Below are 12,132 nucleotides of genomic sequence, written 5' to 3'. Positions count from 1 at the left end.
GTTTATTATAACTCTTAAAATGGTGAAAGCTTTAAGACAATAGGATTTTCTTGGTAATTCATCAACAACTAGAGGAAAAGAAGGGTTTACACACTAGTACAATATCAGGCAATAAGGAAATTCCAGCATAATAATTCCTCAGGTTCTGTACATGTATTTTATTTGATCATTGTTTAGCTTAGCTACATAATGGCTTATTGTAGAATTAATAAGTTTATACATATAATACATATATGTGTGTGTGTGAGTGTATGTATGTATTCTAACCAGACAAAGGCATATATAGTGAACAGAAAATTTCTGCATATTACTGTTTAATACTTAGTAATATTATGACACTCTTATTTTCATATTTTAATTTGACCAGATTTCTTTCTGCATTAGAGCTATTTAATTTGTCTAGCTCCTTTTTCTGCTCTTCAATTTGCTTTTTATTTTTATAATACATTAAATATATCTTTAGTACTTTGTATTATGCTAAGTGTTGTTATACTAATCCCCGGTTCTATGCAGCCTTTCCAATGGATCTAGATAAGGGGCAGATGTCAGTAATATCAATGAGCCTGATCCATACAGCCCTTGGTAAACGGGTGTGCTTTTATGCTCAGTTCAAAAGTAAGCTGTGTGTTATAAAACCTAAATGTGTAATGGGCTATCCAGTCTGGATATGTGTGCCTAAGAAGTGAAATCTGTATCTACACAAGGAAAAAGTGGTAGTCATTTCTCAGTGCAAAGGGTTGTGATTAAGTGATGCATAATTTTACAGTGAATGAAGGAGCAATGTAAGTAGGAGCCAGTGGGAACTGCAGGGCCCAAGAAGGAGAGAAGAAGCCAGCGTTCATTTGACTTTAGTTTGAAAATGAGATTAACAGAGACAGAAAGATTCGTACAGGGACTTGGCAAAAGGAAGATGCTCATCCTTACTGGGAACACTTAAAGACATTATATTAGAACATCAAAAACCTTTGGGACAGCAAAACAAAAACGAAGAAGGGACAATGTCATTTCACACTAATAGATATTTTATTTATTGTGGAGGGCAGACAGAGAAAGGACTGACTCACAAGAAGGCATGAAGGACAAAGGGCCAATCTGATACTTCCTGATAAAGGAATTCTCCAACGCGCAGGATCTCCTGTGTTGTTACCTAAGAAGAAAGCAACCCATTATTTGCAATGAATATTTAAAAATTGCTTTCTTCCAGAAAACAAAGTCAGTTATATTCCAAAATCAATCAGTGTTGAGGATGACGTGTTGTGCCAGGTAATCTATTTAACTATTGAATTGTGTTAGTCTATTTAACTATTGAATTGCAGTTCAGAAACTGATGTCATATAATCAACAATGAATGTCTGACTATGGAAGTGTCTAGCATATTAAATCATGTGTAAGCTGTAGGTCTCATTTAGATGTGTTTTAAATCTAACCATGCCTTCATTTTACACTGCAAGGATGTAGCTGCCTTGATGCCCATATAAGCCATGCAAGGCACAAGCAAGGCTGGTCCCTGGAGGGGACACAGTTGATCCACCCATCCAAGCCCAATACTGGGGCACATGTCCTCTGTTCCCTGTAATCTGGTTTGGCAGTCCCCGCCTCTCGCTGCAGAGGTCATGGATCTGACCTTCAACTCAGTGAATGTTTACAGCTGAGAGTGAGCTCTCAGAAGCCTGTGAAGCCACGTCCAGCCTCAGTGTCTAGAGCCACACAGAAAATGGTTGTTGGAGAGCACGTGTGTGCGCATCGGGGAGGCAGGGATGTACTTTGGTATGAAGAAGGGAGAAGCAACGAGAGTTCAAGAGGTTACCACGAAGCAGTTTGTAAAGCTGGAGCTAGCAGGGGTTCTTATCATACCTCAGAAGATACTTCATACTGTGGCTGGGTCTGACATTAGAGAGGAACACAGTTCCTTTCTTTTGAAACAAGTCTCATGAGGTACTTTAAAATTATGTATGTTAAAAAATGTATTCTAAACATGTTAAAATTAATATGAACAAGTGTATTTATTATCTTTAGCTCCAATAGATATAGTAGGTGTGGAAATGTCATGAAAAGGACACGGTAGTGTTCAGTGTTTCTTTATACTCTGAAAATTCTATCAGCAATTTCAAACTTGGCTCAAAATTGTTTTAAAAGCAAAAAATAACACTATTTAAGACATTTATAAGTAATCTTGGATATCAGAAATAAATGGAATAATATCAAATTTCGAAGGAAAATAAAATACAAGCCTCATACTCTTTTCCTACCTAAACATCTAGCATTAACTCATTCTAAAATTTTTAATACAATCCTGAAATGTATGTGGATGTGCATGTGCATATGTGAGACATGCCAAAGAATTAACATACTTACATGCCTCTGTCTTTAAAACCATGGTTTGTTTCTGTGGGGATATTATCAGAAATTATAAATTCTTTTTATGAAGGAGAAGTATCTTCTGAGTAAACATAGCTTACTTAAACAGTGAGAGAAACTCTAAGAAAAATTATGCTATTTCTGAGAGATAGTACTGTGGAGGGTTGAATCTACTTCCGGAAAGGGCTGGCTGATGCCAAGGAACAGGCTGAGCTGTTGTCACAGCAGCAAGTATGAGACAGAGAGAGTGTGAAACGCATGGTGGAGCCTGACAGCGTGTTAAGAACCCAAACTCTGAGACCATTGGCATCCTTCAAAGACTCATCCCTATGCTGACTGAAGAAAAGCCCAACTATTTATCAGCCAGGATAACCCAAGGAGCTACCAAGTAGTAAAACATAAGTAATTATCTATGAAAATGCTTGGAAACTGATATTTCTGTGCATCATTTGGCTGACGATTTTGGTTCTGGGCACTTGGACTGAAGAATTTTCAATTCTCAAATATGCAAAAGTAAAATAATTTTAGTTTGAACCAATATTGAGTGAAACTTCCTTTATAAAACTTGGCCTGTTTACAATGTAACCATTCTTCAGTTTTTTCCTAATTGGGTCAGGCCCAGGAAGGAGAAAGTTTAGCGCTTTCCCCTAACAGGGAGTAACAGATCGCTTGGAGGAAAGTTTGTTAGTAGGAACAATACAGAACCTGACAGGAAGTGACAGAGTAGAGCAAATATAACCAGTGAATGTCATAAAGGCATCTTCAGTGGGTTTTGTAACACTGGTGCTAGATACTCATTCACTTCACGTTCCCTGCTGCTGATTGTGAAAAGTAAAATTGAGTAAGCGAAAACACAGGAAATAACTTAAGCTTGTAATATTGTGGCATGGGCAAAGCTGAGATGGAGAATAGTAATAAGAAAGTATTTGGAGCTCAGGTAAACCACTGGGAAAAAACTGCTGCTTGTAGCCACTGTTTCCCAGAGAGAAGCCTCCTCTCTGCATTTATGGAACAAATAGTTCAATTTTATCTCCTTCCCCAGTTTCCAATCTCTTTTGAATAGAGGAAGACTCCAAATGGAGCAGAGGATGGAAGCAAAGACCAAAGGATTTCAGTGGTCAGTCCAAGTATTGCATCACATGTGGCTGCCATGTTCAAATATTTCCAGGCAAATGTGCACTGTATCATAGTATAAATTGGCTGCGTCCTTTCACTTTGTTTTTGCAAACCTACTTAGAAATGGTTAATGTGAAAATTCCTTAAAGGGATAAGAAAAGGAGTTGGGTTTAGTGATAATAAATTCTACTTCTGTGTTTTGATGTGATCCCATCCCAGAGTCCCAGAGACTTCCAGGGAAGCACAGGGCAGGAAAGATTTTATCCTCTTGAGACATCATTACAGGTGCCAGACAAATGCCTGCCTATTTTATTCACGTGCTATGCCTGAGATTCTTAGAACGAGATAAAGGCCACGTAGAAGCCCAAGTTATGTGACCTTAGATAGACTATAAAGTCATGTTTACTGGCTTCTGTCCCTGATTCTTCATGAATAAAAATTTGAGAATTTTAACTTTTTTCATGCAAAGATAAATTAAGAAAGAACTCTAGGCCAAGAATGATATTTATCTTTCCTAAAGAACTACAGCTTGAGTTTAGAATATGTACCATAAGATAAAATTCTGAGGATGTGAGGTATTTTTTTAAAGAAATCAAATGTAATTTAATAGCTGCAAATCATAAACTTATAGGAATATGTTGAATGTTTTAAAATTAATGTCATCTTTCTATTGCACAAATCTATGTCTGGCATTTACTCTCTATTTATGGGATCTTCATGAAATAACAGAAAGTTTAAATAGATCATTTAAATGGATGCCAAAAATAAACTTGGATAATTCCGTCTGATAATGGATTTCCCTGCCGACTAGCTAGGAAACTTAATGCTCACTACTGCTACAGTTTGGACGTTTCCATCAACCACTCATACGTTGAAATGTTTACTTCTCAGGAGGTTAGAATGTGAGTGCTTTGGGAGGTGATTAAGCTGCAAGAGTGGAGCCCTTCTGATTAGGGTAAATTCTCCTACAAAAGACTTTAGTGAGCTCACTTATTGCTTGCTTTGTTCCTGTCAGGACACAGGAAGAAAGCATCACAACCCAGCAAGGAAAGTTCTAATGAGAATTTGGGTGTTCGCCAGACACTGAATCTGCCTGCCATTACTTTGATGTACACTGTAGGCTCCAGAGCTGTGATCAATGAATATCTGGTGTTTATAAACCATGTCTTCTTTATTCTGAGCTCTCCCCCATAACGCAGTAACAGGGAAGCTAAACAGTAGCGGGGGAGCGGCATGGGGGTTCTGTCTTCCTCACGGTATTGCATTGTGTTACGCGTGGGAAGAAGAGAGAGCTTGGGGGGAAAGTCATGCTAAGTGGCCCTGCTGGAACTGGAGTGTTTGTGAGAGTAAACAGGGTCCAGGCCTTCTTACTATGTGCAGTAAAGAAATGATACTACTTTATGAAAACAAGAGATTATGGTATTGATTTAAAACATTCAACATCTTTCATTAATTTCATTTCATTAACTGTTGTGCTTTTTGCTACATTTTATAAATTTTGGCACCCATATTTTTACAAACTTAAATTAGCAAAATCTTTTTATTTAAGATGCATTGATGGACCAGAAAGCATGGAGGTCTGGTCAAAATTATTTTTTATCAGCCCTCCAGAAAATACTCTGAGCATATATTCCCTTCATTACAGGGTTAGTGGTCAAACTGGGGAAAAACTGGCTGTCATTAAATGTTATCATAGAAAACTAAAAAGATCTCTAAAGATTTCTATGACTTTTGCATGAGATTATTCCTTAGTGGGTATAGCACTAAAAACCCTCCTCTGAAGACACAGAAATTGTACTGAGTTAGCAGTAGAAAAACTAAACAAACAATATAAGGTTATACGAATTTAGTGATACTGTGGCCAAGCAACCTTTGGGAAACTAATAAGGAGAAGACCTAAAAGAATGAGTGTCCTGACTAGCCTTCTTTGTCCTTGTTTGTATCCATACAATTTTGATGTCCTAAAAGTTGCTCTCACTGTATCATGACAAAAAGCCTACTGCAGTTGACAAGCGATTTTACCAGCTGGTAACTATCAGACAGCGATTACTAGAACATACCCTCCTCTCAAACTACAATTCCCCACAATACTGATACAATGTGGATGAATAAATTTCAGTGTCAGATGTAAGATTGGCTGCAAAGCAAGGTACAACTGAAACACTGACTCTTTTTCTTTACTTCAGAGGAGATGATAAAAAAGTGGACAGACCCACTTGGGCAGATCTTGTGGTAGAAACACTAAAGAAAAATAATGATGGCTGGATATCTGGGCCAAAGATATGAGACATTCTCTTGTCATTAAATTTTGCCAAATTGCAAAGTAAATAGATGTCACTACTAGGTGCTGGGCTAATTAGCAATCGGCAGCAACATCTCAAAAATGGAGCGCTTTACTAATCTGTCACTGCAAAACAGAGCAAATAACTGATATTTTCCAGTGAATGTCAGTGCATGTCTTGAAAGCACTGTATAATCACTTTAATCTTACTAGAAAGAAAATGGTTATAAAACTGATATTAGGCTAATTTGTCTGGCATCAGCTGGCATATGAAATCAACCCCAAATTTAAAACTTGTCTCAGGTATCAACTTACCCATCACTGTTTAGAAGCTCCAGAAATTAGACTAACTGAACAACTTTTCTTTGATTAGAGTCAAAATATAGGAAGCTATGTAGAATAATTCAATCATTCTTCCTCTAGTAAGACTTGACTTCCCCAGAACAAAATGGTGCATCAATTAGCTCAGAGAAAAGAGACACCACACATAACATTTTTTTTTCATATCTCTAGTTTAATCAGATAATGTCACTAGCACACGTTCAATTGGTCTGTTGAAATCTGAAAAGAACAAAAAGGTAACATAAATAAAATAAAGACCCTTGTTTGCTCATTGTTTTACCTTTTATGAATGTGCACAAGAAATGTGGTGTGGGATAGACTGATGACATTTAGGATGGAGGATGTTGAACTGAACAAGCTCAAGAGATTCTAGCTGAGAGAGGAACTGGGAATATAGCTCAACTGTATGGAGCCTGCCTGGTAAGTGCAAAGTCCTGAGTTTGGTTCTCAGTACAAAAAAAAAATGTCAAATTTTAGCTAAGAGAATGTTTAGTGACACCTGTCTGTTTAGAAGTTATTGATCGTTATTGATTTTGCTAAGATTTCATAGTAACTTTAGAGAATAAATCATGTAACACAAAACGGTATCCACAGATGTACTGGTTCCCATTATTTAATGTTTTCATTATCAACATTAAATTTCTCAGGAACCTTTCATGTGTAAATACTGATGAATTCATTGGGTTTTTTTTTTCTACTTAATGGTTTTTCCTCTGCAGAGAAAGAAATTAAGTGTATGTACACACACACACACACACACACACACACCCCCCAAATTCTATCTTGTTAATTTGAGAAACCGTAATACTCTAACTTTCCTGGAGAAGATTATAATTATGGCTCCTGTCTTCACACATTATAGATATTAAATACCTGCTTCCTTATTTAAGGTTACAGTGGAGAGCTATACAATGGGCAATGCATTCTATTTAAACAGTGATATAAGTCACTGTTTGAAGTTAACAAGGAAAAATACAGTTTTATGATAAACTGCCTTAAAATTTAGAGGCTTAGCTATTTAATATTTATATGACTGACAGAAGTTTAGTTTTCAAACTCTCCTCTTGCACGGTTACCCTGTTTTATGTTAAACCTCTGAATAACTGGCACACAGAAGCAGGTAATATCTGACAAGTTCAAGGCTTGTGAAGTAGATTGTTAAAGTATTCCAAAATAAAGAAGGAGGCAGATGAAGTGATAAATTATTAATCTGCGTAGGTACAATGTGTTTTCAGACAGTGCGATCTGACACCATGAAGAACTGCTGTTCAGGTAGAAAGGGACGCACACCATGGCAGTGAGTGTTGTCGTGCAACTGTGAGATCTTATAATTGCCCAGAAGTCCTGCTCTATTTCTCACTTCTCCTCCCAGCAGCCTTCCTTTCAGACTCCAAAGCTGAGAAATTTTTTACAACTGCTAAAATCTTTATTAAAAAAAAACAAAACTTTTTTTTTGTCAGAAAGACAATAAAAATGTGCTCTCCAAATAACAGATCATTTCGACATTTCTGGAATGAACTCAGAGCCATCTTACTCTTATCCACTAGAAAGATCTGTTCATTTTTACTACTGCATTTTTCATTTAATGAAAATTAAGAATTGCAGTATAGATTTCAGGTGTCTCACTAAAAGTAGTTATCTAGTATTATGTGAATAATACAGACAAACAAATAATTGCTATAATTTTAGAGGTCTTTTCAATGGGGATACACATTGTTTTAATAGAATTTCTTTCCAATTTGAATATTTTCATGCATAAATAACTGCTTCAGGAAATTTTTGAGCCAGTGAGATGTCAATGGAGGATAAACAACAACCACAAAAAATGAGTCGCCATTGAATAAGTACACATAATATTCTGTTATGACTTAGTAAATAGAGTGGAATATGAAAATATACATCTTAAAAGAAGTCTTTTTCTGTCAGCTCCTGGCTGAAAATATATTGACATACTAACTTGAATATCTGGATGTGTAAAGAGTATAGACATTTTATCTATTCAATCACTAAGAAGTAAAAATTTGATGGCATATACATCTGAACCAAGAAGTTTAATGTTATTTGTATTCTTTGCATAGTACATGTTTTCTTAATATTCAAAAAAGAATGCTACGGATATATTTCAGTCACACAGATCAGCACCCACTGCAAATCACATAGAAGATGATCTTGAAATAAGTGGGATTTTAATTTGGTAGATCCACTGATAAGCAATTTAATTTTTCCCAACTGTCACTTGTATAGCTTGATTTTCAGTTTCAGAATGATAAGAAACACAAACTTCTATTTCTGGTGAACACTAAACGGTTTAAGCCTTCTCATTTCACTTAAAATATGTTTATGGAAAGAAAATAATGACTCTGATTTTGTGAGGCTAGAAATGCATATTCAACAGTGCTATCTGTACACAGATACCATCCTGTGTAAGAAAATAAGAAAAATTTGCTCTATTTTTCTTATAAGTTAAGGTAAATTTTGAATACTTTGATTACAAATTCATAGGAATTTCTTTTTAAGAAAACGGGGTGGCACTTTGTAGTAGCTATTAATATTTAAAGTGGTTTAAAGCAATGACAATATGACCCTACAGGAGCTGCAGGAACTGCTTTGGCTGTAAGCAAATTGCATGCCTTTTATGAAAATAAGAACAACAACAAAAAACAATTCTAATATTTAAGTCACTTTGAGAAGAAAGAAATAGATTTAAAAGGATCATGATTATTTATGGGAGGCCTTCCTCAAGTAATTACCAAAAAAAAAAAGAAAAAAAAAAAAAAGGAAAAAGAGCAGGGTCAGTGGCATGAAAAGTCATGCAGCTGGCAGTGGTAACAGTAATATTTAAAGGTAAATGCGTGCCATGGTATGCAGTGGAGAGTATTAAGCAGTATCTTCCTTTCTAAAATTGGTTTTAATGTTACTGCTTTTTAAAGTAATTTCCTTGTAAATTCATTCAGGACCTTGGTTATACAAAAGGCACTTTTTTAATGGTATTTTGAAAATATCATTTTAGTACACACATACTATTGACAGGCTTTGTTTTGAGTGCAGTTGGGTCCTTGATACTATTTACAACAAACAAGCAGACAAATGAAATCTATTTACTCAGTAGATTCTTTGGCATTTTTAATGTTGACACATATAATGGTGGCATAAAAATATTTTTTGTATATTTTTAAAATTTATATTTTTAATTTCCTGAAGAGCTATTGTTTTGCTCTTGACTTCAGGCAATTATTTTAAAATTTTAAGCACTAATAATATTTTCTCAATATTATTTTCATACATATAACTTATGTGGATATATAACTTATTTTCTCTTTCCTATAGACTTCCTATTGTGCTAACTGATACTTTTAAAGTTAAAATATTAAATTATACCAAACACTTTTTGTACAAAATTTATGTTAAATAACTTGAACTTTGGTAGAAAAATTAAAAAAATAAGAAATTTGAAAGTAGTAAAACAAATTTACTCCATGAAAGAAAAGGAGGGAGAGAGGCAGAAGAGAAGGAGAAAGGTAACATCAAACTTCTAGCTGTATCATGCATGTGTACTGACTGTAAACTACATGTTCTGCAAACATGTACTAATTTTTTAAAAAACAGGAAGCACTGCAATCTGAAATATAAAACACCAGGAAGTTACTGCCCTATTTTACACTTTTAATTAAAAAAAGATGCACTATTAGAAAATAAAAGACGACTAATTGAAAGAAGTTATGTTCTATTTATTTACCTAAAAAAGGGTAGTAGTTTTAGATATAATAAAGTATCAATACTCAATAATATTGCCAATATTGATCTTTTAAATAAATATTTACATTAGCATTTTTCATTTTTACCAGTTACTGGAGGCATTATAATTGTTCATTGAAAAGTAAATCTATGGACCAAGTATAAAACCTCCATACAATATGACATTACTCAGCATAAAAAAATACAGAGCATTGATACATACCATGGCAGGGGTGAATCTCAAATGCATTCTGCTCTATGAAAGAAGCCCATTTTAAAGGTTACACATGGTATGATTCTTTTCATGTGACATTCTGGAAAAGAAAAAAAAAGTTATAGAGACAGAATAAATCAAGAACTTTCAGGAATTAAAAGTATGTGGTATAACAGAATATAAAAAGCTTTATAATAAGAGTCTCTAAATGAGCAGAACATCCCTGCTGGTGGTGGTGTTTATAAGAATCTATCCATTTTCTAAAGTTTATGGTTGTGTTCACTGAAAAAGAAAGATAAGAAAGAAAGAAAGAGAAAAAGAAAAAGAAAGAAAAAAGAAAGGAAGGAAGAAAGAAAAAAAGGAAGAAAAAGAAAGAAAAGGTGCTGTCCCACAAACATTGAAACTAGCTAAAAGAATACTTTAATAGAGCTAAGTTACTAAATTAGTTGCTTTAATCCTTTTGTTGTAGTCAGGGATTGTGCAGAGAAAAATTAGAATCAAGACATGGAGTTTATAATACTGTTTTATGATGGTCACCCAGAGTTAACAAGAAACTGCAGGAAATCTATCCGCAACACTAAAGACAGAATATTTAGCCAAGGGCTTAAATCCCACAACAACGTCCCACATGAGTCCAGATGAAAACCCAGAGCTCACAACAATGCCTCCCACAAGTCCAACTGGAGATTCAGAGCCCACAAGAAGGACTCCAGCCAGTCTCTTAACGGATCCGTGTTGGGAAGGCCCAAAGGTCAGTGGGGGAAGCCAGAAAGTCCATACCAGTTGGGTGAAAGAGCTGTGCTGGTGGGATGAGGGTTCTATGCTGGAGCCGAGAAGTCACACTCACAACAAACACCAGGACTGTCCTGAAAAGCACAACAGCCATGCTCAGCAACACGGAGTCCACAAACTCCTCCTCCAACAAGCACAGTCAGGTATATGCCAGGAAACCAGCGTGATGAGTTCATCCAGGAGACCAAGTGACACATGTCTTCCCCTCCAGAGCCAGGGGACAATGCTGGGTGTGAGGACCAAAACTTCTCCAGAAGAACCTAACAGCTCAAACAGCAACACGTAGAAGAACACACAATGCCTCAATGCACTTCAACGCAATAGCTTCTCCTTCTCCACATCTCTATTTATGCTGCCAACTTTCCTCAGGTGGTACATCTACACTCAGTGCCATGGTGATATAATCCAGCTGGCATTAAGTTGACCACCAGCTTTTAATCCATAACACCTTTTTATAGTTTTTCTATTGCAGTTTTTCATATACACTAATATGTTCTAATTTCATTATTATATATATGTAGTTCAGGAGTATAAAGTATAAATGGAAACATATTTGTGTTGTGATCAACTTGCTTTTTCAGGAGAAAATTCTTTTTGTGCCTCCATAAAGCCTTCTAAGCTGGGCATGCTGATACCACTGGGTAACTAAATCAGTACAAAATTTAACATCACTTCACTTATATTTATTGCTCGATTACCTTACAACTTCAGTCAGTTCCTTGTTTAGGTCTTCATATGGGCATGTTAATTAATTAAGAAGTGTCTAAAAACTAGCAATAAAAGATTCATTAACTTTGAATTTATCCAACCAACCTTGTCTACCTTTAAGACAGACACCAATAGGACAGTTAGGGTAGCTCTACTTACAGAAACTTCCAACTGCCAGCTATAAAAATGTCTACAAATCTGCCATTGCCCTGAAATTACAGTCATGGATTGCAGGAAAAATAGAGTCTTGCAGACCACCTAGTAATGCAGAACCCCTACTCCAAGCTGAAGCAGTTGCCCTGAGAAGGGAACCAGTGCTGCTCCCCACACTGGAGCAGTCATCTCACGTTCAGTCACCCAACGACAGCTCTTCCAGTACCTGGCAAGGCCAGTCCAGAGGTGTTGATGCGCCAGATCAGAGCTTGCACACAATTAACTACCCTGCCAACACTGGCTGTGAAAGACCTTGTTCTTGCCTTGCTCCATTTTTATATAAAGCCCAAAATTTCTGCCAGCCCTTCAAAGGCAGTTCTTACACCTCTCTGTGCTTCCCAGCATGGACATATTGATGGAAGCTCCTCCCTGT

General features: G+C 36.0%; 1 long non-coding RNA gene across 2 annotated transcripts in view; it reads right to left on the bottom strand.

The window, feature by feature from the left end:
* Window positions 1-1,001: 1,001 nt before the first annotated feature.
* LOC134475579 (uncharacterized) overlaps window positions 1,002-12,132 on the bottom strand; it is an 86,928-nt gene continuing 75,797 nt past the window's right edge. For both annotated transcript variants that reach the window (XR_010046752.1, XR_010046751.1), the window contains 2 exons: window positions 10,056-10,146; window positions 1,002-1,147 (listed from right to left, as the gene is read on the bottom strand). This is a non-coding gene — a long non-coding RNA (uncharacterized LOC134475579). The remainder of the gene's footprint in view (window positions 1,148-10,055; window positions 10,147-12,132) is intronic.

This window comes from Cavia porcellus, unplaced genomic scaffold, assembly GCF_034190915.1.
Source record: "Cavia porcellus strain 051 isolate PalLab524CR breed Dunkin Hartley unplaced genomic scaffold, mCavPor4.1 scaffold_4, whole genome shotgun sequence".
Classification (NCBI taxonomy): domain Eukaryota; kingdom Metazoa; phylum Chordata; class Mammalia; order Rodentia; family Caviidae; genus Cavia; species Cavia porcellus.
This window is presented reverse-complemented; position numbering and strand designations above follow the sequence as displayed.